The 25,367-nt window shown below is 38.7% G+C and overlaps 4 long non-coding RNA genes across 4 annotated transcripts; 1 reads left to right on the forward strand and 3 right to left on the reverse strand.

The window, feature by feature from the left end:
- Positions 1-10,954: 10,954 nt before the first annotated feature.
- LOC128198963 (uncharacterized) lies at positions 10,955-13,493 on the reverse strand. Its single transcript, XR_008251657.1, has 2 exons — positions 11,458-13,493; positions 10,955-11,211 (listed from the first exon to the last, which is right to left on the reverse strand). It is a non-coding gene; the product is annotated as an uncharacterized LOC128198963 (long non-coding RNA).
- Positions 13,494-13,842: 349 nt separating this feature from the next.
- Positions 13,843-17,253, reverse strand: LOC128198964 (uncharacterized). Its single transcript, XR_008251658.1, has 2 exons — positions 16,821-17,253; positions 13,843-15,395 (listed from the first exon to the last, which is right to left on the reverse strand). It is a non-coding gene; the product is annotated as an uncharacterized LOC128198964 (long non-coding RNA).
- Positions 17,254-17,293: 40 nt separating this feature from the next.
- LOC128198971 (uncharacterized) lies at positions 17,294-20,853 on the forward strand. The gene is made up of 2 exons (XR_008251671.1): positions 17,294-19,804; positions 20,633-20,853. It is a non-coding gene; the product is annotated as an uncharacterized LOC128198971 (long non-coding RNA).
- Positions 20,854-21,718: 865 nt separating this feature from the next.
- Positions 21,719-23,809, reverse strand: LOC128198972 (uncharacterized). The gene is made up of 2 exons (XR_008251672.1): positions 22,222-23,809; positions 21,719-21,975 (listed from the first exon to the last, which is right to left on the reverse strand). It is a non-coding gene; the product is annotated as an uncharacterized LOC128198972 (long non-coding RNA).
- Between the last annotated feature and the right edge of the window lie 1,558 nt (positions 23,810-25,367).

Here is a 25,367-nt window from a genome sequence, read left to right on the forward strand (position 1 = left end):
GTGGGAGGGCGGGCCCGGTACTTGCTCTTCGCGTGTTCCCGGGCCGCCTTCTTGACTCCCTACAAATTCTTTACTCTTCGTCCTTGTCCCTTATTTCGCTTTCTCCCCCTTCTGGGGCAGCTACATCACCACCTAGGAGATACCCCTCGTCCCCCGTGGACCCGTCACTGGCACCGATGCGCTCCGAGTCACGTCGCCTCTTATGCCACCGGTGCGCGAACTCCCGCAGCCGATGAAAGTTTGCCTCCGAGGAAACGAGGTCCATGTAGTAGACGGGCCCCGCCTCCGCGCGCTCGATTCCGCCTAGCATCTCGAGCCGTAAGTCCTCGTAGAGAGGACATTCCCACAGAACGTGGTGTCTGTCCTCATCCCCATAGCCGCAATCGCACACAGGACTCTCACATAACGTCATTCCGTGCAGACGCGCCCGGAAACAACCGTGCCCGATGAGGATCTGTGAGGTCTCGTAGTCCGGTTCGACCCAGGAAGCCCTGAGTCTGCCGGCCACGTCCGGGAAAAAGCACCGCAACTCGCCACCCCAGACCTCCGAGGACCACCGTTCCTGCCACATCTCGTTCACTTCTGCCCCGATTTCTCGCCTTCGCCTGCTCCACTCCCGTTTGGGCACGGACTGGCGCGCCTTATCGAGCCTAGCAGCACGGATCACCTCCAAATCGGCAGGCAGCACCCCCGCGAGCACCGCCAGAGCGGCGGAGCTCGCAGAACGGTACGCCTTTGTCAGCAGGACGAGAGAGGACCTCTGCTTCCTGATGAGCGTCGTCCGCACGACGTGCAGCTCTGCCCTTTCCGCCCAACACGCAGCGGCGTATGTCACCGTGGCCACAAAGGTTCCGTGGTAAATAATAATAATAATAATAATAATAATTGTTTATTTGCAAGAATACAACATTCCACTAAATTAATAGTGTGCAAATATAAAAAAATACAAATAGTCACAATTACCAAATAAAAGGAAATGAGATTAAGAAAAAGATAAATACAGTCACAATTACTAAATTAAATTAAATGAAATTACAAATAAAAAAGAAAAAATAACACCAATAGTCATAATTACCAAATTAAATTAAAAATGAAAATAAAATAAAGTTACACTTGCAATACAATATACAAAATTCATTATTTTTACAATTAACATTTTTACAATTATTATTTTAATAGTTCTTTGACATTATAGTAGGTTTTACTTATCAACCAGTCGTATAATTTTCTTTTAAATTGTGCCATAGGTAACGCTTTAATATCTTTCGGAATGCGGTTAAATATTTTGATACACATCCCAGGACAATTCTTTAAGTATAATTTAGTTCTAGGAGAATAATTCAGCATCAAGTTATGAGGGTTTCTTGTATCACTAGAGTGCAAATCAGATTTTTTACAAAAGAGGTACTCATACTTTTTTATAAAAACGCAGATAGTGAAAATATACATACTTGGCAATGTTAACAAATTCAGTTTTCTAAACAATGGTTTGCAAGTGTCTAGAGGCGCCGCACCACACATTGCTCGTACACATTTCTTTTGGGCAACAAATGCCCTGTTGATATCGGTACCATTTCCCCAAAATGGCAACCCATATCGTAGGGTGGAAGCAACATATGCATGATAGACCTCTAAACAGGTTTTTTGATCTAGGATGTTTCTGAGTCTTCTAAGAACGAAACAGAAGCTATTTATCTTTCCTGAAACCTTAGTAGTGTGTTCTTTCCAATTTAGTTGATTATCTATATATACACCAAGAAACTTTATGCTATTTATGGATTCTACTGTAATGCCGTTATATTGTATATTTAAAGGATCTTTTAGGTTATTAATATTAAAATGAATGCATTTTGACTTCGCTAAATTTATTTGGAGATTGTTCATGTCAAGCCAGTTAATAATAGATTGAATTGTAAGATTAATTTCATTTTCGTGTTCTTTAATAGTAGTACTTTTGTTTGTCGATACATTAATTGCGATGTCATCTGCGTATAAAACAGTTTTATAGTTAGTTGCGTCAATAATGTCATTTATATAGATAAGGAACAAAAAGGGTCCTAATATGCTCCCTTGCGGAACGCCATATCTATTATTCCTGTACTCGGATTTAAATTCTTTAAGTTCCATGTCTATGATTTTCTTTATTATAACTGACTGACTGCGATTGATCAGGTAAGATTTTATCCATTGTAGAACATGTCCTCTTATCCCTACTTTTTCTAATTTTGCTAACAAAATTTCATGGCTCACAAAATCAAATGCCTTCGATAGGTCAAAAAATAAGCCAGTAGTATTATTTTTCGAGTCTACGCTTTTTAGAACTTCGTCGAACAGGGAAAATATGGCCAGCGTCGTGGACTTATCTTTCTGAAACCCATATTGCTCTTTTCGTATAATATTAAATTTATTACAATAATTTAATAGGCGCTTTAGCATACATTTTTCAAAAATTTTGGAGAATATAGGAATTAGTGTAATAGGTCTATAATTCCCTATGTCTTTAATATTACCCTTCTTGTATATCGGTTTGATGATTGACTTTTTTAATATCTCTGGAAAACATCCGGATTCAAACGATAAATTTATCAAATAAGTTAATACTGGGATAAAGTGATTTTTTGTGGCCTTAATAATTTTAGTATTAATAGTGTCATAACCTTCCGCAGATGTATTATTAAGGCTTAGAATTTCTTTTTCTACTTCTTTGTGCGTCATTGGCTTTAGGTACATGGATTGAAATACATTGTTAAGTTTATTAAGTGGTTCATTATTTGATCTATTATTATTTTTATTTGTCAATTCTATAAAATAGTTATTAAAAGTTTGTGCTATTTTATTTGGCTCGTCAATTATTTCATTGTTTAATATAATGCTATCAACAGAATAGTTATTATTGGGTTTTGTTATTTCATTTTTTACAATATTCCAGGATGTCTTACATTTGTTTTTACTTTTATGGATTCTATTTTTATTTACAAGTTTTTGAGCATTATGGACACATTTTTTTAATGTTTTAGCGAACTTCTGGTACTTTTCTTTGTCATATGTATTTTTTTTATTTCTATAGTATTTCATACGTAGGCATCTTTTTGTTTTAGAACTTACTTTAATTCCTCGAGTTATCCATCTTTGTTTATTATTTGTATTTATTGTAATTCTTATGTTTGGAAAGCATAGTTTATAGAAGAGACTAAAGAGTTCATGAAAAGTTTCAAATGCAATATTAAAATCATTACCTTCCAATACTTCTCCAAATGTTAGATTTCTAATAGTGTTTTTTCTAATAGTGTTTAAAGGATGCGCAGCGCAGGATACCGGATGCCCCAGGAAGACGTCGAGACTCTCGACATCTTGCCGAAGCATCGCGCCGCGCGCTCCCCGATCGACAACGCATGCCGCGCGAAGGAGAGACTTGAGTCGATCGTGACGCCCAGCACGACGGCCTCCGACACGGCCCTGATGGAGTTACCCCCCAGCTTGATGACCGGGGGCCGCTTCCCCAGCTTGCCCTTGAACGTCATAGTTTGCGACTTGTTAGGAGCGAAACTGAGCCGGTTACGACGGCCCCAGTCCTCAATCTGCCGGATAGACTCGGACGCTGCGGACTCTATCGCTCTGCGAGTATCCGCCGCGATCAGCACCGTGACGTCGTCCGCGTACGCGATGACCTTGACCCCCCCCGGTAGCGGCAACCGAAGCAAGTCATCCAGAAGGACATTCCACAATGTAGGACCCAGCACTGATCCCTGCGGGCACCCCATAGTGGAGGTTTTCCACTGCACCTGGCTTCCGATGAACAAACCGACACGCCGGTTCGCAAAGTAGCTGGCCAGCATGCCGTATACATTCGGCGGACAGCCTCCCCTTTTAGATTTGAGCAGGATCATGGGCCACCAGGCGTTGTCAAAGGCGCCCGAGATATCCAGGAAAATGGCCTGTACGTAATTCGACTCAGTAGATTTTGCAGCGCTGAGAACCGCTTGCAGCGCCGTGACGGTCGACTTACCCGGAGAGAATCCGTGCTGGAAGTCCGAGATCCCACTGGTGATCTGTGACGCGCAAATGAGCATGACTCGTTCTAAAATCTTCCCGAACACTGGGAGGAGCGTAATCGGACGGTAGGCCTTCGGGTCAGTGAGAGGCTTATCATTACCCTTCGGGATGACGATAAGCCTGCCATCCTTCCACACATCAGGGAAAACCCCCTCTTCCACACAGGCGGCGAACACCCTGTGGAACTCCACGGATGCCGCCCACCACACTTGCTTAACGATTCGCGCTGTGATCCCGTCGATCCCGGGCGCGGTATTCGGCAGTGATTTTATGATTCCCCACAGACCATCGGCGGACGGCGGCGAAGCAGGTGTTCCAGAGGGAATGAGCGCTGCCGCAATCCGGACTTGCCTGTGATACTCTGAATCTGAAGACAAGTTGTCGTCAGGACACAGAGCGTAAAGCAGGCTGTCCGCGGCCTCAGCAACCCCCCCCGGAAATCCCTCAGCGTATCGGACCCCATTGACGACGTTTGATGGCGGACGGAACCTGCCGCTGGCGACCCTGTATGCTTGACCATACGGGTCGGCGTTGCCAGATTCCGCCGCTCGCATGTGGTACGCGTCCTGCTCCGCCACCATCAGTTGCCGGTATCTGCGCCGCTCTGCAAGGAATTCCTCTCGTACTTGCGCTAATCGCACACTCGCTGCATTCTTCTTCCGCTCTGCCTGCCATTTCCTGCGCAATTTGGCTACTAACCTCCTCTGCCTGTCCAGTCCCGGCGACCACCACTCGTACCCGTAGAACTCACGGCTTGCCTTAACACCAAGACACTCGTGCGATGTTCGCACAACGATCTCAGTGAAGGCGCTTGCTAGTGCCGATGCTGGTCTGTGGGACGGTAGGTAGCCCATGCGGGCACCCACCGTCGCGCGAAATCGAGGCCAGTCCACCCCACTTACCCGAAACCTCGGCGGCTCCCCTACCATCGGCTCAGCGCACTCTTCGACTCGTGAGCGCAGTGGTGTCAGTGTATACGTGATGAGGCGGTGGTCGCTCGACGACACGCCCACATGCACCCGCCAGTCATTTATGTGAGCGCTTCTAGTGGAGAGGGTAACGTCAATGTTAGACTCACCGTTTGGACCGCTGTATGTGAAGGGTTGGCCTTCCCTGTTGTTCACGATGATGTCACGGGACCCAATCATTTCCTCCATTGATTTGCGGCGATGCTCCGCTTCGGCGCCCCTCCCCACCAGATGCCGTCGTGGGCTATGCCATAGCGGCGAGTGGGCATTGACGTCTGCCCCGACAAAGATCCGTCGACCTTCTTCTGCTGCTTGCAGGCTATCCATGACTCTCTCCAGGTGGCAAAGGTGTCCGTCTATGGGGTGTGAGTACTGGAAGTATGCGGAGACAACCGCACACTCCCAGTTACCCACCCGCACAGCGGCGACTGCGCAGTGCTCGTTGGACAAGTGCGGCAAGGCCGCCACACTAAACCGCCGCGATGACACGTATATGGCCGCCATGGCCGAGCTCCCGCTTTGTATTAAGGCCAGCTCTGGCTGCGCCTGGGAGTATTGTTCTTGTACAAGAACAACATCCAGGCGCTGCTCTCTGGCAATGGCCGGCAATTCCTGAGTGGCAAGTCTTGAGCCGTTTAGGTTGAGTTGCCCGATCCTGAGCTCAGCCATAATTTGTGCTTGCGACGGCCCTTTCCTCGGCGTAGCGGCGCGCTGGACATGCTCTTGACGCCGTAGTGTGAGTGGCGGCGTCCGTGCGGCCAAACTTGTTGCAAGTCGCGCACTGGGCTGTAGGCGCCTGGCATTCTGCTTTCTGGTGCCCAGTGGCACCGCACTTGCCGCAGGTCGCCGCTGTGGCCCGGCAGTATTTTTCCGGGTGGCCGTATTGCTGACACTTGTTGCAGCATGTCACCTGGACGTGGTCCAGGGCTTCCACCGACTGCCACCCGATATACAGGTGGCCTTTGTTGACCAGTACATCACGCAAGGCGGGCGAGCACTCTATGACGACGGTGGTGGATCCAGCTCTGCGCCCTCGGCGCTTATACACTTTCCCCTCCTTAGCGACCCTCTCGAGCGACCATTCTGAAGAGGCCCGCAGATTCTGATCGTATAGGGCCGCGAGGACGTCGTTTTCTGCTGGATCCCCGTCAAGGTCTCTCAGGCAGACTCTAGGCGACCTCCTTGTAGGTTCCGTGACACGCAGCGTGGGTGGGACTGCGTTCCGCAGCCTTTCGGCCGCCAAAGGTGAGGTGGTCTGGACGACCACCCCTGCGTTTCCCACCTTGCGGACCCTTGCCACCTGGACGTTTATTTCCGCTGGCTTAATAGACCTCTTAAGCTCAGCCTTGGTTTCTTCCGCGGTCTTGATCTTTCCCGTCTGGTCTCCAGCCGGGTAAAATGCCAGGACAGGTCCACCCTGTCGGATGGGGACCGGTTCAGTCTTCCTGCCCAATCGTAGGGCCGAGGAATAGGAGACTGGTGCTGTCAGGGGAGCGTCTGCAGCGGGAGCCCCTGGTTTAACCTTATGTTGAGCCTCCTTTAATTGCGCCTCTCTCAGTTTGGCCTGCAGCAGCTGTGTCTCCATTTCGCTCAAGCGCAGGGTGAGCGCAGCGACCACCGCGAGGATTTCCTGGGCGCTGCTAGCAATCGTGTTTGTTGCCTCCTTGTTTAACCTTGAGGTATGGCCCGTAACAGCGGCCATCACCTGCTCCAGCTGACTGTGCACCCGGTCAAGCAGCTCCGCCTTGCTGGCCGAAGCCAGCGATTTAGAAGGGGCGTCATCATCGTCCGTCTCAGGCTCCGTAGTTTCTGGGTCCGGTCGTTCCCTGGGGTGACCCACATGCAGGCCCGCAAGGGGTGGCGCATGGGTCCGCGGCGACGCAGGCGCTGCAGCAGGAAGTGGTGGCGTCACGGTACGAGCCGGGCGACACAAACGAACAGCGTCCAGTGCCCGCCCTCGCTCTTCCGGAGAAGTCAAGGGGCGCTTGACGCCAGTCTTCCGCGCTGGTAATGGGGCATGGTGGGCACGCGGGCTCTTCTTCTTCTGGTGAGCAGCCGGGGTGAAGAAGTCTGACCCACTATCGTCTTCGCTTCGCGCCGATGCAAAACCCGAAGGAGGGGTCCGGGCCAGCGATGTCCGTGGCGCAAAGGGAGAGGCGGCCTGAGCCGCCTCTTCAGGGTCCATGATGGAGAACTCTAAGTGCGGGGCAGAGTTCGTGTATTGATCTTGCAAAAATCAGAAGTCCAGGTACACGTAACCGAACACGTGAAGACTGTGTGCAGTACGCGTAACGGTCCTATCCGCTCTAGGACCCGACCGACTCAAGTCGGTCCGACCTACAGCAAAGACGTACTGCCAAGAGATTTAGCATTCCGGTACAATGCCATGTAGAAACCAAAAGGGGTGTGGATTGCCTTCCTACTCCTAACAAGGTAGCCTGTTACCATCTTAGATTACATCATCACTTACCATCAGGTGACATTGTGGTCAAGGGCTAACTTGTAAAGAATAAAACAAAAACCTGCTCCAATGTGGATTGGTAATATTATGAGCAAAGTTTACTTCGTTTGTGTTATTGTTACTCAAAACTATAAAAGTAAACAAAAAAGAAAACTACCTTTATCTACTTTTGTCGATGTCCATTTCTTAAGAAGTTTCTCATTAAAACAACCCATAACTCCACGTCCACGCCCATGGCAGAGCTAGGGTGGTTAGCGTAACTACAAGTGGTTAACTACAGTTAGCCAACTGAAGAACAATGGCCGATTAATTAGTGGTCGCGCTACTTATCTACTACATGTCCCTGCTGCCAGTTATAGCAATAATTTCTTTGTTGGGAAGTATTTAGCACATCCTGGCTGCGCAAAAGGGGAGGGTGGGCATTACCTCTGTCTCTTAAAAAAGTCCGCATGTTATTTTTATCCCAGTGTTAATCTCTAAGTCTCTTATGAGTCAGCACTAATATAGGTTTACCTAAGTGTGTGATGAGTGACTTCACAAGCAGACTTATTATTAAAGGATTTGAACAGTTCTTTAGGGTGTTTTATTCCTGGATTGCTTCACCAGCCAACAACAGTGTCATAATAACAATGGGTCCGCAAATTCAAACCATTCAAAATCCTCTACTGAGAGCAAAATGTTACTCTTATTTTTTTATTCTTTACAAGTTAGGCTGAAAATCCACAACCCTTTCAGTTGCTACATGTCATCGCACCGGAATGCTAAATCGCTTGGTCTCAATTGGTCCAGCCGGGGATCAAACACAGGACCTCCGGAACATTAATTATCATTAACATCTGATAGTGGTATATTATACATTATCACCATAATATTACCAATCCACATTGGAGCAGGTTTTTGTTTTATTCTTTACAAGTTAGCCCTTGACCACAATGTCACCTGATGGTAAGTGATGATGTAATCTAAGATGGTAACAGGCTACCTTGTTAGGAGTAGGAAGGCAATCCACACCCCTTTTGGTTTCTACATGGCATTGTACCGGAATGCTAAATCTCTTGGCAGTACGTCTTTGCTGGTAGGGTGGAAACTGGCCGAAGCCTCCCACCAGCCAGACCTAAACCAATTGAGAAAACCTCAATCGGCCCAGCCGGGGATCGAACCCAGGTCACCACTGTTAATGTTTTTCTCTCAAAGATTCTATCTAAGTTTTAGTATAAAATATTAATTTTTTATTTAATTTCAGACTAAATTGATTACTATGAACAGACCATTACGATGAACCACTGATATTGACACAGAGACATAAAGATGAGTGCTTTGACAACAAGACTGACTAGCTGAGCCAGCTTTAAGAATTATGTGGTGTGTGGTGTGTGTGTGTAATCCCAGGAGCTCTCTATGTCAGCCATCCATCTATATTCTTACTCATTTTTGTTAATTATAAAATAAATTTGATTATTTATAGTATGTAACTTCATTGTACCTATCCTGTGATTGACTGAAGCTGTTAGAAAGGTTGCATCTGTAATAATTTATTTACGGTAAAACATATTTAAAAAATAAATATGATTTAACATTTAAGTATGGCCAATATGTTGTAAAGTACAGTGGGCAGGGCTGAACTTATGATCCCTCAGTGTCGAGTCGACCCCTTTTTGGTGTAGCTAGTTAGGCTTCAGCAGATTTATATTCTAATTTGGTAATACTCTTTTTTTCTGATTTAAGGAAATATACTATTCATCAAAACAGTGTCTGCAAGTACTGTACAGGCCGACTGTTTGGATGAGAAGTATATATTTGATTATTTTTTCAGCTTTGTGGTTTCAGGGTTTAAAAAATGTCTATCTGAAAGTCTATGTCTACTGTATTTATTATTATTATAATAAATAAACTTGAATTTTTTTTTTTTATAAACTTCCAACCCCTATTTCACCCTCAGAGGTGTCATTTTCACAATTCTTAGAATACTAGTAGTCTAGATACTGTGATAAAAAGATACAGTTTGTGAGATTGTAGGGGTAAGCACTGAACCTACTGAACCAATTTTGAAGATTATTTTACTAATAAAAATCCACATTTGAGTATTATAGGGTGATTGTGGGAACAGTGAGTCACCCTTTTTTCCGAGTCATATATCTCAAAAACCATAAAAGTTATATATGTCAAACTTTAGTGGAAGAAAGGTAAACTAATTGGCTGCGTTTCGGTATACAAATATATGTATTATACTTAATAGTTTTTGAAAAATATATATTTTTTTAAAAAATGGCTTTTGATCCACTGTGTCCTATATAGTGTATACAGTGAGTCAGTTTTCAGGTCACAGTGGGTCAGTTGGGTGTTTAACCTAAAATAAAAGGTAATATTTTTTATCTATGTATGAAAACTGTATTTAGACTTTGTTTAATATATTATAAATCCGTTAATATTATGACAAACAGAATTTTTTAAATGTAGTTATCTTAACCAGTCAACCAAAAGTCTTGTAAAATGTCAAAGTAAATGAAGTTCTTCTTCTTTAGAAACATAAATATGTATTTGTTAAGTTGGTGGTGTTACGTCCTTCGCCCTGGAGAGCACGTTAAACCATCGATCACAATATTATATAGAAATAGAAGAACCTCGCAGTTCTAATTCCCATAGGAAAAAGGTGATAATATAAAGCCTATTTTACTTCCTGATAATGTAGCTTTCTATTGAAAGAATTTTTCAAATCGGTCTAGTAGTTTGTGAGTTTATTTATTACCTACGAAAATACAAATATTTCCACTTTAAAATATGAGTATAGAATATAGATTATTTCAATAGGTCCACAGTGGGTCGACTCACTGTGCCCACTTTGGAAACGACTCACTGTGTACTACCCACGCCATTTTAATTTAACGACGCAATAACAGAATACTTCACTGAGGAAGCTAGCTCAATTTACTATCAAATGAGACCTTAATAAGTACTTAAAACATAAAAACTTTAACTAACTTCTAACATTTGCAACTATGGAAGAAATAAAAATCAAAACTTATGTATTTTTTGTACTTTTGCAGTCACAAAACACAAACTAATTCCTGTACCGTTTAAAACGCTTCCTAGCGATCCACTGGCAAGCTTGGCGTGAATCATGTTGGAACGCGAATATAATGTGAAAGAGACGCAACTATAGACCGTCTCTTTTTCACCAATATATTGCCGACCCAGTGTTCCCACTTGACCCACTGTAGCCACAATGACCCTAGGCCATGTACTCCTTCCCACAGGAACAGGAATTCTGTGGGTGAAACTGCAGGGGGGCGAACGTACACATGTATTAAACAGCGATATTCAAAATAATATATTGAATTCAAAAATGTATTTTCTACAACTACACTTTTTTGAATAATTTATTTAATTATTGTAATGGTAAAAAAAAATATTAATAGTAAAATGTTAAACTGAAAGCTTTAGTTTTGGAAAAGACTACAACAAAACAAACTCAGCAAAGTAAGTATTCTTTTATTTTCAAATATCAAAATCCAACCAAATTAAATATCATCAGCATTTCACAATCTATGCAAATATTTTGATAATACACACACATTTATGATTTGAACAGAACAGGGTCATCATTACAATATCCTATCAGCTAAAAGCCTTTGCCATCTTTTCTTCAGCACACCAATATGTTATTCCACTGTATTGCAGGTGCTATTTGCAATATTGGAGTCTGCAGTTATAGGGCATATTCCAAATCTCCTGTAAAGCAAAATTGTTAATATTGAGCATATTATAAAATACACACATCACTATTTAGTCTCAAAGTAAGTGTAGTTTGTGTACTAAGATAATATAGCGGACAGACAAGCTTCGCTTTGACTCATTCCCTATTCCTATCCTATTCTACTCCCACCCATTGGCTTATCTAGTATAATTTCCTATTCAGTAGCTCAGAATCCTAGGACTCCTAGGGTGGGCATGCACCAATGGAAAATGTAAATGTACCTATGAGCGATGACGAAAGAGTTCGTTTGGCATAATCATACTTTTAAAAATGAAATTCGATTCCTTTTTGCTTAATAGCCAGCAAACTTAAGTAAACTTAACTAAACCACACACATAAGCCCAGGAACACAAATCCAAACACATTGGATACAACAACATGCAAGATGTCGCAGAAATCTACAACATGATAAGGTATTAAATATCGTAGGTAGTGAGTTTATGTCTCTCTAAGGATATGGACTTATCGTCTCTTTGTCTTACCCCTTAAAATTAATTCAATGAATAAAGATTTACAGGGAATTGTTGAGTGGGGTAGATCTTATGGTCTGCAAGTAAATGCTTCTAAAACACAGGTCATCATTATAGGCAGTCACAAACAAATTGCCCGTATTAACTGGACAACACTTCCTTGTGTTGTTTTTGATGGAGTTCAACTACCATTTAGCGATACAGTACGAAATCTAGGTGTTGTATTTGATAAATATCTCTCCTGGGTCCCTCAGGTTAGCGAAGTGAGCAGGAAGATGTTTGCAGCAGTACATTCTTTGCGACGTCTCAGTAACTTCCTGCCTATACCTACTAAAATTACGTTGGCTCAATCTCTCCTTTTACCAATTCTTGATTATGCTGATACTTGCTATCTAGATTTAACTATTGAGCAATTTAATAAACTTGAGCGTATTCAAAATCTCTGCATTCGGTTCATATTTGGACTTCGAAAATATGACCACATTTCTGAATTTCGGACTAAGCTCAAGTGGCTTCCGATTCGTCTTCGCAGGAATACTCATATTCTGTCTCTTTTATACTCTGTTCTTTTCCATCACTATACTCCTTTTTATCTGAAAGAACGGTTTGAGTTTCTTAGTGATACTCACTGTCGTTCACTCCGTTCTGACGATAACCTTATCTTAAAAATTCCCACTCATAGTACTTCTTTTTTCTCTAGATCCTTTGCTGTCGAATCCGTAAGGCTGTGGAACTCTCTCCCTCCTGATATCAGACGTGCGAAATCTTTACGGATATTCAAGGGGCTCATTGGTAAACATTACTTTCCACCTTAAATTTTGTATTTTTTTTTTTTTTAATAATTATCGTCATGGTTTGTTGTGTTTATGACATGTTTATATATATATTTTTTTTACATATTTATACATTTATATTTATTATATATCTATATTTATATATATACTCGTATACGTATGTATAAATATTGTAAATATACAATTTGTATTATATGGTATATGTATCGTATTGTATATTATATATGTTGATATTTCTTAGTATTTTGTTACATAAGTATTTAACTATTTTCTTTTTTATGCGTTATTTTCTTTTATATATTACCTCTGTACACCCTAGCCTATATCTTTATAATTTTTATTATTAGTTTCTTCGTTAGGTTGCCTGGAAGAGATCGCTTTTTAGCGATAAGGCCGCCTATTGTGCATTTTTCTTTCTTTCCATTATTTTTCTGTATCGTATGTTTCTGTGTGGTGTACAATAAAGTATATTTTCATTTCATTCATTCATTTACGTCCAAAGAAGTGTGTGTAAGACATTAGATGCTGGAAGAAAGATGCTGTTTGATCCCCAGTTCTTGGAGGAGTGAGATGTTGTTTCGAAACAGTGTTACCAACTGTCCAAAATATTTATCCCTAAAGTTTGTGTCAAAAACCCCTAAAATCGCCTTAATTATTGAGTTGTCCCCCTAAAAATATAAATTCATAATAATTTAGAAATAATATGCTGTAATATGTTTCAAAAGTCTTATTTAATACAGACAAAATATTACGTATTTATCTGAAGATTCAGATTTTTTGAAATCATACATGTTGACAATTAATAAATTTAACATTTTTTTTTATTCGATGAAAATTGCCGCCAGTTGCCTCAGAGTGGTTGTAGAATAACGTATTATATATCGTTATAAGTCGCTAGGTCAAGAAAGATATATTAAAATTATCATCAATTTAAAAATATTAAAAAGTCAAAAAGTCCCTGAAAATACCCCTAAAAATTTCAGACCCCTAAAAAATCCCATTTCACTTATTTGCCCCCTAAACGGGGGGGGGGGGGGGGGAACCCCTAAGTTGGGATATATTATCTATATGTATTTTATTGAAGTAAAACATACTTACTATAGTAGGTACCTCATCATTATCAACCCATATTCGGCTCATTGCTGAGCTCGAGTCTCCTCTCAGAATGAGATGGTTTATTTCAATAGTCCACCACGTTGGCCCAATGCGGATTGGCAGACTTCAGATATTATTTTGTTTGTTGTAATCCTGCAAAATGTATTTCTTGCAAATCTTTCACCTCCGCCGCTAGACAGACTGTTATTTGTATTAATGGCTAGAGTAGAGGTATAAATGAAAAAAATTTAGACATTCGTATTTTAAATTTTATTCTAGTTAGTTTGTTTATGTTTTGACTGACATTGAAAATAATTGAGCCGCCTATTTCACCCTGTTGAAGATACAAATGCGCGGCGGTTGGTGGCCTTGAAAAAATCTTATTACTCGTAATTCCTCCGAGCTCACATATGATAATGTGTTCGCAATGGCAACCCTGTTTTTTATTATAGTACACAATTTTTTCATTATAGCAAAACATACATAATATTAGGTATAGGTACATAATCAATACTATTATAAGTATAGATTGTTACATTAGTTGATAATTATATTGTTAAACACGCCGGGCGTGTGGTACGTTCCCGCCCGCACTCGCGGAGCGTCAAAATAAAACACGCTGGGCGCGATACACCGTCCGATGTACATGGGAATACCGAGTCATCTTAAAAAACACTAATGGTGTGTAATGCCGCATACGCATCGGGTAATTACGTAACACAGCGTGTGTGTATGCCGCAGGGAAAGTGTTAACGGTTTACGGTAGCTACCTTGTGCTTGGGCTTGATTAATTTGTATTGCTGAGAATTTTGTACCAAAATGGGTTGTGACTGTCATTAGGGGTCTGATATATTCATTTGAGATGAAATTTTACACTAAAAATGGAAAAATAATAAAAATTTTAATAAAAAAAATACAACCGACTTCAAAACCTAAAAACGAACCCACTAAACTAAAAAGTGAAAAATAACATCATAATATGTTCTACCTGCTGATCAGTATGAAGGCGGTGCTTAGCCGGTGTTGTCTTAATTTAAGCCATTTCTGACAGGACCACATGAAACAACACTGTCTGCAAAATCTACATCTACAAGATATTCTCACATGGCTTGAATTAATACATCACCGGCTTAGCACCGCCTTTATACTGATCAGCGGGTAGAACATATTATGATGTTATTTTTCACTTTTTAGTTTAGTGGCTTCGTTTTTAGGTTTTGAAGTCGGTTGTATTTTTTTTATTAAAATTTTTATTATGAAGATTATTTTACCAATAAAAATCCACATTTGAGTATTATACGCCATGTATTCCATTCCACGGGAACAGGAATTATGTGGGTGAAACTGCAGGGGGGCAAACATACACAGGTATTATACAGAGTTATTCAAAATATATTGAATTCAAAAATGTATTTTTTACAACTACACTTTCTTGAATAATTTATTAATAGTAAAATGTTAAACTGAAAGCTTTAGTTTAGAAAAATACTACAACAAAACAAACTACGCAAAGTAAGTATTCTTTTATTTTCAAATATCAAAGACCAAATCAAATATTTTCAAATCATTAATGTGTGTATTATCAAAATATTTGCATTTCACAATCTATGCAAATATTTTGATAATACACACATGTATGATTTGACCAGATAACAGGGTCATCAGTACAATGTCCTATCAGCTTTTCTTCAGCAAAGCCTTTGCCATCTTTTCTTCAGCACACCAATATGTTATTCCACTGTATTGCAGGTGCTATTTGCAATATTGGAGTCTGCAGTTATAGGGCATATTCCAAATCTCCTGTAAAGCACAATTGTTAATATTGAGCATATTATAAAATACACATATCACTATTTAGTCTCAATGTAAGTTTAGTTTGTGTACTAAGATAATATAGCGGACAGACAAGCTTCGCTTTGACTCATTCCCTATTCCTATCCTATTCTACTCCCACCCATTGGCTTATCTAGTATTATTTCCTATTCCTATTTGGTAGCTCAGAATCCTAGGATTCCTAGGGTGGGCATGCACCAATGGAAAATGTAAATGTACCTATGAGCGATAACGAAAGAGTTCGTTCACCATAATCATACTTTTAAAAATGAAATTCGATTCCATTTTGCTTAATAGCCAGCAAACTTAAGTAAACTTAACTAAACCACACACTTAAGCCCTGGAACACAGATCGAAACACATTGGATACAACAACATGCAAGATGTCGCAGAAATCTACAACATGATAAGGGTATTAAATATCGTAGGTAGTGAGTATAAGTCGCTGTATAGACTTATCGTCTCTTTGTCTGGTACGTCCAAAGGAAGTGTGTGTAAGACATTGGATGCTGGAAGAAAGATGCTGTTTGATCCCCAGTTCATGGAGGAGTGAGATGTTGTTTCGAAACTGTGTCCAGGATATGCAAGCATTGTTTTCCAACACCACATTTCTAGAGCGTGTATCTTCTTTTTCTCACTTTCTCTCAGAGTCCAAGTCTCAGCATCCTATATAAATCGATTAATAGCACTCAATTAACTTCATTGTTTTGACTTTATAGGTTCATTGCAAAGAATATATTATTTACTACTCTTTCTAAGAGAGTTCATTGTTTACAAACAAAGCACTAAACACTTCGCCAAGTTTCGCCCTAAAAATGCTAACTGTGGACGGGGAGACTGAATTGAGAGATTTAGAATGGAAAAAAATATTAATTTTAGATATTTAATAAAATATAAATTATTAATTTGGAATTTTGGACATCCACAATTTGTCCGTTTTACGATCAAAGGTGACTCAAGACCCATCGTAAGTTTTTGACATAAGCCATGAACATATAACTTTACACAATTCGAAGACAATCGCAAATAACTGTCAAATCATATCAAATCATTCACTCTTCGTATAAAAATAACGATCTAATCGTAATGAACTAACTATGCCCAACCGATGGCTTTCCATTGGCTTACACAATCCGAAGTAGCCGTTTGACAAGTAAAAACGTACGATTTCAACTGTCAAAATCAATCGTTTGCGTTAGACAATTAGGCCCCTGTCTCAGGCCTGGGGCCTAATTGTCTAACGGAGTTCATTGATCGTAAAGTTTATACGATCGGCTACGATCAACGATCAATCGTAACTTTACATTGGTATTGTCTATGGTCGAAATTTTCTTAGAAGTCTTATGAACAAAACAAACCCGTCTTGTCACTAAAATCACATATTTCACTTACGTTATACGTAATTTCTAAAGAACAAAGTGTCTAAATCCTTTATTATACGCGTACAGTACGAATTACACCAAAAACTACACCGAATTTACGATCTATTCACATTTATTTTCTGAAAAACAAAATCACAACGAGATTAATTTGCACAGCTTAACTACGATTACGGCAATTTGACATTTCGTAACGCTAGATTGTCTATGAAAAGCAAGGATGGGTAAATAACATCGAGCGTTAACTTATCGATAAATGATAATGAATGATTCTTTAATAATTGATATGTTGTTAGTTTAAAGATGGAAAATTGATATTTTATAATCATTTTATTTTAAAAAATAGTTTTTTAATGAAAATGTTATACAATAAATATGCTCACGTTATTCTATAGCGTAAAAGATATCTTACGAATAGTAGCATTATTCAAACACTGGTATGGATAACATTATTGATTGATTGATTGATTGATTGATTGATATACTGGGTGTAAGGGGCATGCTAACGAAAACTTAATCCAGTGGTTCAGTACATGATTCTGAGTCTCTCAGCGTTGAAATTTTTTGTCGGTCTTTTCACGATATTGAAATTTTTTTTACAGTTTTTTTTAACTAATTACAGCTTAGAAGTACTTATTTCATCTATCTCAATACGATTTTTAATAAAAATCGTCAAATCAAGATTTTTAACAAAAACTAGCAATGTAAATTTAATTTGCAAAATGCGCGCGATCAGCTGTTTTCCAAGAGGTCAAATAGGCAGGTCACGACTAATAGGTATATATACAAAGTCACAAACAAACTGCGCGACGTTGTATTGCCGACCGCCGCCGGTGCCGAGGAAAATAATTGCTATCTCTCTCTAAGCTAAGTCACGCGGCGCGGTTAATAGGTATTTTCAAAATATTGAAACTTTAGGTCCTTTCGCTAGACGCTACGCTATTTTTTCTTTAGTTCGTGTTCGGCGGTCTGTTGACAAACAAACCAAAATTCAAAAACTTTTGTGTATGTTTTATGTTCTGTTAGTAGTGATTTTCTGTAACGAATACTCATACAATTGTGTCGTTTGTATTGTGTGTGTTTGTGTGTGTTGACTGAGAAGTCTTGAAATGCTTAGATCAAATCAATTCAGTACTCATGAATATCGTACCTACTACGACGACATAACGTCTCGTAAACGAGAAACAACCTGAAGTAAGTTAACTACCTGTACCTAGTTAAAAACTTGTAAAGTATAAAAAATAGGTATTAGATAGGTAAGTGTAGCCAGCCGATTTGCTGTCGATGCGTACTACCTACATGTACGTACGCAGTAGATTGCGGAGCGTTGTTATCGCATTATTCGCTGTACATTGCGTGCTCAAAATTTTCAAAATCTGAATTTTCTTATTTCCGACGTAATTGGTATTTAAAATATCGTTGTGGAAACTAAATTTAACCTCTTCATGCAGTTTTCGGTATCATGTCCCTTACACCCAGTATGTACGTGGATACGTGCACACTTTTTTGAAGTATAAGCAAATCTTGGACGTTAGTACGTCCCCAAAAGATTAAAGAAAGAGACGGCCGCGTGGCGCAGTGGGTAGTGACCCTGCTTTCTGCATTCACGGCTGTGGGTTCGATTCCCACAACTGGAAAATATTTGTGTGATGAGATTGAGTGTTTTTAAGTGTCTGTGTGTATTTATACATTATATAAGTGTATATGTAGCGTATTTATACATTATACATTTATATGTAGTATATAATTGTATATTAATATTATAATATCAACTATCTTAGCACCCATAACACAAGCTACTCTGTATGCTTACTTTGAGGCTAGATAGTGATGTGTATTGTTTAAGTATATTTATAATAATAATAAAAAAAAGATTACCCCATTTCTTAACCACGCGTACCCATAGGCATAAACCGTGCACCGTTCACCGTTTGTGACACGTGATATTTAATTTCTTAAAATGCACACAACCGAAAAACGTTACTATACGTTCCCTTTTAAGATAACGTACTATAGTAACGGATATTTTAGTTTAGGTATTTCAGTTATAACGATACCTACTTGATATCGTTCCGATGCCCGCCGTTAACTTCTCAACCCTACTGATTGTCTTTGATTCATAGTCGGCCATTATTGTTGTGTAAAAAAGTCATCTAAGAAAATTTCGACCATAAATAAGTTCATTGTATGAAGACCGGATGGTGAACGATGAATTGAAATAATTCATGAAGATTGCGTATTGTTTATGCAAAACGACAGTAAAACTATATTTATAATATTATCAAATTTACGTCAAACTTGAAAATAATGCATATATTTTAACAACGTTTTAATTCTTTTACTTAAAACATTAAAGAAGCATTAATTTTTACGAAAAATATCTACTATTGAAGAAAATAGCGTGAGAAAATGGTACATGCAACTCAAGTAACAAAACGCAATTAACGAATTTAACCAAGGGCTATTTGGACTATTTGGTTATCTCCCTGTTGTCTGTGTTGGCTAGTGTCAAATTAACGTGATATCCTATTAGTCTGTGGTGAAACATAGCATATTAATAACCTGTGGATTAGAAATTTTAATTTATCAAAACAAAACAATAATTTTATTTTTCAGGTTAAAGAGTATATTTAAAAATTAACAAAGTTTTACTAATTTTTAGTGGTCTTATGAGCAAAGTTTACTTCGTTTGTGTTATTGTTACTCAAAACTATAAAAGTAAACAAAAAAGAAAACTACCTTTATCTACTTTTGTCGATGTCCATTTCTTAAGAAGTTTCTCATTAAAACAACCCATAACTCCACGTCCACGCCCATGGCAGAGCTAGGGTGGTTAGCGTAACTACAAGTGGTTAACTACAGTTAGCCAACTGAAGAACAATGGCCGATTAATTAGTGGTCGCGCTACTTATCTACTACATGTCCCTGCTGCCAGTTATAGCAATAATTTCTTTGTTGGGAAGTATTTAGCACATCCTGGCTGCGCAAAAGGGGAGGGTGGGCATTACCTCTGTCTCTTAAAAAAGTCCGCATGTTATTTTTATCCCAGTGTTAATCTCTAAGTCTCTTATGAGTCAGCACTAATATAGGTTTACCTAAGTGTGTGATGAGTGACTTCACAAGCAGACTTATTATTAAAGGATTTGAACAGTTCTTTAGGGTGTTTTATTCCTGGATTGCTTCACCAGCCAACAACAGTGTCATAATAACAATGGGTCCGCAAATTCAAACCATTCAAAATCCTCTACTGAGAGCAAAATGTTACTCTTATTTTTTTATTCTTTACAAGTTAGGCTGAAAATCCACAACCCTTTCAGTTGCTACATGTCATCGCACCGGAATGCTAAATCGCTTGGTCTCAATTGGTCCAGCCGGGGATCAAACACAGGACCTCCGGAACATTAATTATCATTAACATCTGATAGTGGTATATTATACATTATCACCATAATATTACCAATCCACATTGGAGCAGGTTTTTGTTTTATTCTTTACAAGTTAGCCCTTGACCACAATGTCACCTGATGGTAAGTGATGATGTAATCTAAGATGGTAACAGGCTACCTTGTTAGGAGTAGGAAGGCAATCCACACCCCTTTTGGTTTCTACATGGCATTGTACCGGAATGCTAAATCTCTTGGCAGTACGTCTTTGCTGGTAGGGTGGAAACTGGCCGAAGCCTCCCACCAGCCAGACCTAAACCAATTGAGAAAACCTCAATCGGCCCAGCCGGGGATCGAACCCAGGTCACCACTGTTAATGTTTTTCTCTCAAAGATTCTATCTAAGTTTTAGTATAAAATATTAATTTTTTATTTAATTTCAGACTAAATTGATTACTATGAACAGACCATTACGATGAACCACTGATATTGACACAGAGACATGAAGATGAGTGCTTTGACAACAAGACTGACTAGCTGAGCCAGCTTTAAGAATTATGTGGTGTGTGGTGTGTGTGTGTAATCCCAGGAGCTCTCTATGTCAGCCATCCATCTATATTCTTACTCATTTTTGTTAATTATAAAATAAATTTGATTATTTATAGTATGTAACTTCATTGTACCTATCCTGTGATTGACTGAAGCTGTTAGAAAGGTTGCATCTGTAATAATTTATTTACGGTAAAACATATTTAAAAAATAAATATGATTTAACATTTAAGTATGGCCAATATGTTGTAAAGTACAGTGGGCAGGGCTGAACTTATGATCCCTCAGTGTCGAGTCGACCCCTTTTTGGTGTAGCTAGTTAGGCTTCAGCAGATTTATATTCTAATTTGGTAATACTCTTTTTTTCTGATTTAAGGAAATATACTATTCATCAAAACAGTGTCTGCAAGTACTGTACAGGCCGACTGTTTGGATGAGAAGTATATATTTGATTATTTTTTCAGCTTTGTGGTTTCAGGGTTTAAAAAATGTCTATCTGAAAGTCTATGTCTACTGTATTTATTATTATTATAATAAATAAACTTGAATTTTTTTTTTTTATAAACTTCCAACCCCTATTTCACCCTCAGAGGTGTCATTTTCACAATTCTTAGAATACTAGTAGTCTAGATACTGTGATAAAAAGATACAGTTTGTGAGATTGTAGGGGTAAGCACTGAACCTACTGAACCAATTTTGAAGATTATTTTACTAATAAAAATCCACATTTGAGTATTATAGGCCATGTACTCCTTCCCACAGGAACAGGAATTCTGTGGGTGAAACTGCAGGGGGGCGAACGTACACATGTATTAAACAGCGATATTCAAAATAATATATTGAATTCAAAAATGTATTTTCTACAACTACACTTTTTTGAATAATTTATTTAATTATTGTAATGGTAAAAAAAAATATTAATAGTAAAATGTTAAACTGAAAGCTTTAGTTTTGGAAAAGACTACAACAAAACAAACTCAGCAAAGTAAGTATTCTTTTATTTTCAAATATCAAAATCCAACCAAATTAAATATCATCAGCATTTCACAATCTATGCAAATATTTTGATAATACACACACATTTATGATTTGAACAGAACAGGGTCATCATTACAATATCCTATCAGCTAAAAGCCTTTGCCATCTTTTCTTCAGCACACCAATATGTTATTCCACTGTATTGCAGGTGCTATTTGCAATATTGGAGTCTGCAGTTATAGGGCATATTCCAAATCTCCTGTAAAGCAAAATTGTTAATATTGAGCATATTATAAAATACACACATCACTATTTAGTCTCAAAGTAAGTGTAGTTTGTGTACTAAGATAATATAGCGGACAGACAAGCTTCGCTTTGACTCATTCCCTATTCCTATCCTATTCTACTCCCACCCATTGGCTTATCTAGTATAATTTCCTATTCAGTAGCTCAGAATCCTAGGACTCCTAGGGTGGGCATGCACCAATGGAAAATGTAAATGTACCTATGAGCGATGACGAAAGAGTTCGTTTGGCATAATCATACTTTTAAAAATGAAATTCGATTCCTTTTTGCTTAATAGCCAGCAAACTTAAGTAAACTTAACTAAACCACACACATAAGCCCAGGAACACAAATCCAAACACATTGGATACAACAACATGCAAGATGTCGCAGAAATCTACAACATGATAAGGTATTAAATATCGTAGGTAGTGAGTTTATGTCTCTCTAAGGATATGGACTTATCGTCTCTTTGTCTAGTACGTCCAAAGAAGTGTGTGTAAGACATTAGATGCTGGAAGAAAGATGCTGTTTGATCCCCAGTTCTTGGAGGAGTGAGATGTTGTTTCGAAACTGTGTCCAGGATATGCAAGCGTTCTTCTACAACACATTTCTAGAGTGTGTATCTTCTTTTTCTCACTTTCTCTCAGAGTCCAAGTCTCAGCATCCTATATAAATCGATTAATAGCACTGAATTAACTTCATTGTTTTGACTTTATAGGTTCACTGCAAAGAATATATTATTTATTACTCTTTCTAAGAGAGTTCATTGTTTACAAACAAAGCACTAAACACTTCGCCAAGTTTCGTCCTAAAAATGCTAACTGTGGTCGGGGAGACTGAATTGAGAGATTTAGAATGGAAAAAAATATTAATTTTAGATATTTAATAAAATATAAATAATTATTTTGGAATTTTGGACATCCACAATTTGTCCGTTTTACGATCAAAGGTGACTCAAGAGTCAAGACCCATCGTAAGTTTTTGACATAAGCCATGAACATAAAACTTTACACAATTCGAAGACAATCGCAAATAACTGTCAAATCATATCAAATCATTCACTCTTCGTATAAAAATAACGATCTAATCGTAATGAACTAACTATGCCCAACCGATGGCTTTCCATTGGCTTACACAATCCGAAATAGCCGTTTGACAAGTAAAAACGTACGATTTCAACTGTCAAATTCAATCGTTTGCGTTAGACAATTAGGCCCCTGGACACAGTTTCGAAACAACATCTCACTCCTCCAAGAACTGGGAATCAAACAGCATCTTTCTTCCAGCATCCAATGTCTAACACACACTATCATTGGACGTACCAGACAAAGAGTCCAGCGACATAAACTCACTACCTACGATATTTAATACCTTAACATGTTGTAGATTTCTGCAACATCTTGCATGTTGTCGTATCCAATATGTTTGTGTTCCAGGGCCTATGTGTGTGGTTTAGTTAAGTTTGCTGGCTATTAAGCAAAAAGGAATCGAATTTCATTTTTAAAAGTATGATTAAGCGAACGAACTCTATCGTCATCGCTCTTAGGTACATTTACATATTCCATTGGTGCATGCCCACCCTAGGAATCCTAGGATTCTGAGCTACAGAATAGGAATAGGAAATAATACTAGACAAGCCAATGGGTGGGTGTAGAATAGGAAAGGAATAGGGACTGAGTCAAAGCGAAGCTTGTCTGTCCACTATATTATCTTAGTACACAAACTACACATAAATAGTGATGTTTGTATTTTATAATATGCTCAATATTAACCATTTTTACAGATTTGGAATATGCCCTATAACTGCAGACTCCAATATTGCAAATAGCACCTGCAATACAGTGGAATAACTAACATATTGGTGTGCTGAAGAAAAGATGGCAAAGGCTTTTAGCTGATAGGACATTGTACTGATGACCCTGTTATCTGGTCATATCATAAATGTGTGTGTATTATCAAAATATTTGCATAGATTGTGAAATGCTGATGATATTTGATTTGGTCTTTGATATTTGAAAATAAAAGAATACTAACTTTGCTGAGTTTGTTTTGTTGTAGTCTTTTCCAAAACTAAAGCTTTCAGTTTAACATTTTACTATTATTTTTTTTTACCATTACAATAATTAAATATATTATTCAAAAAAGTGTAGTTGTAAAAAATACATTTTTGAATTCGATAAATTTTGAATAACTCTATATAATACCTGTGTATGTTCGCCCCCCTGCAGTTTCACCCACATAATTCCTGTTCCCGTGGGAAGGAATACATGGCCTATAATACTCAAATGTGGATTTTTATTGGAAAATAATCTTTAAAATTGGTTCAGTAGGTCCAGTGCTTACCCCTACAATTTCACAAACTGTATTTTTATTACATTATCTAGACTACTAGTAATCTAAGAATTATGAAAATGACACCTCTGAGATAGGGGTTGGAAGTTTATAAAAAAAATATTTTTTTAAGTTTATTTATTAAAATAATAATAATAAATACAGTAGACATAGACTTTCAGTTAGACATTTTTTAAAGCCTGAAACCACAAAGCTTAAAAATAATCAAATATATACTTCTCATCCAAACAGTTGGCCTGTACAGACAGTTTTGATGATTAGTATAATTTTCTTAAATCAGAAAAAAGAGTATTACCAAATTAGAATATAAATCTGCTGAAGCCTAACTAGCTACACCATAAAGGGGCCAGACTCGACACTGAGGGATCATGGGTTCAGCCCTGCCCACTGTACTTTACAACATATTGTCCATACTTAAATGTTAAATCATATTTATTTTTTAAATATTATTTACCGTAAATAATTATTACAAATGCTACCTTTCTAACAGCTTCAGTTAATCACAGGATAGGTACAATGAAGTTACATACTAAATAATCAAATTTATTTTATAAATGACAAATATGAGTAAGAATATAGATGGTTGGCAGACATAGAGAGCTCCTGGGATTACACACACACACACCACACACCACATAATTCTTAAGCTGGCTCAGCTAGTCAGTCTTGTTGTCAAAGCACTCATCTTCACGTCTCTGTGTCAATATCAGTGGTTCATCATCATAATGGTCTGTTCATAGTAATCAATTTAGTCTGAAATTAAAAAAAAAATTATATTTCATACTAAGAGTTAGATAGAATCTTTGAGAGGAAAACATTAGCAGTGGTGTCCTGGGTTGAATCCCCGGCTGGGCCGATGGAGGCTTCGGCTAGTTACCACCCTACGGGCAAAGACGTACCTCCAAGAGATTTAGCATTCCGGTACGATGCCATGTAGAAATCGAAAGGGGTGTGGATTGTCTTCCTACTCCTAAGAAGTTAGCCTGTTACCATCTTAGATTACATCATCAC

Source organism: Bicyclus anynana, chromosome 18, assembly GCF_947172395.1.
Source record: "Bicyclus anynana chromosome 18, ilBicAnyn1.1, whole genome shotgun sequence".
In the NCBI taxonomy this organism is placed as follows: domain Eukaryota; kingdom Metazoa; phylum Arthropoda; class Insecta; order Lepidoptera; family Nymphalidae; genus Bicyclus; species Bicyclus anynana.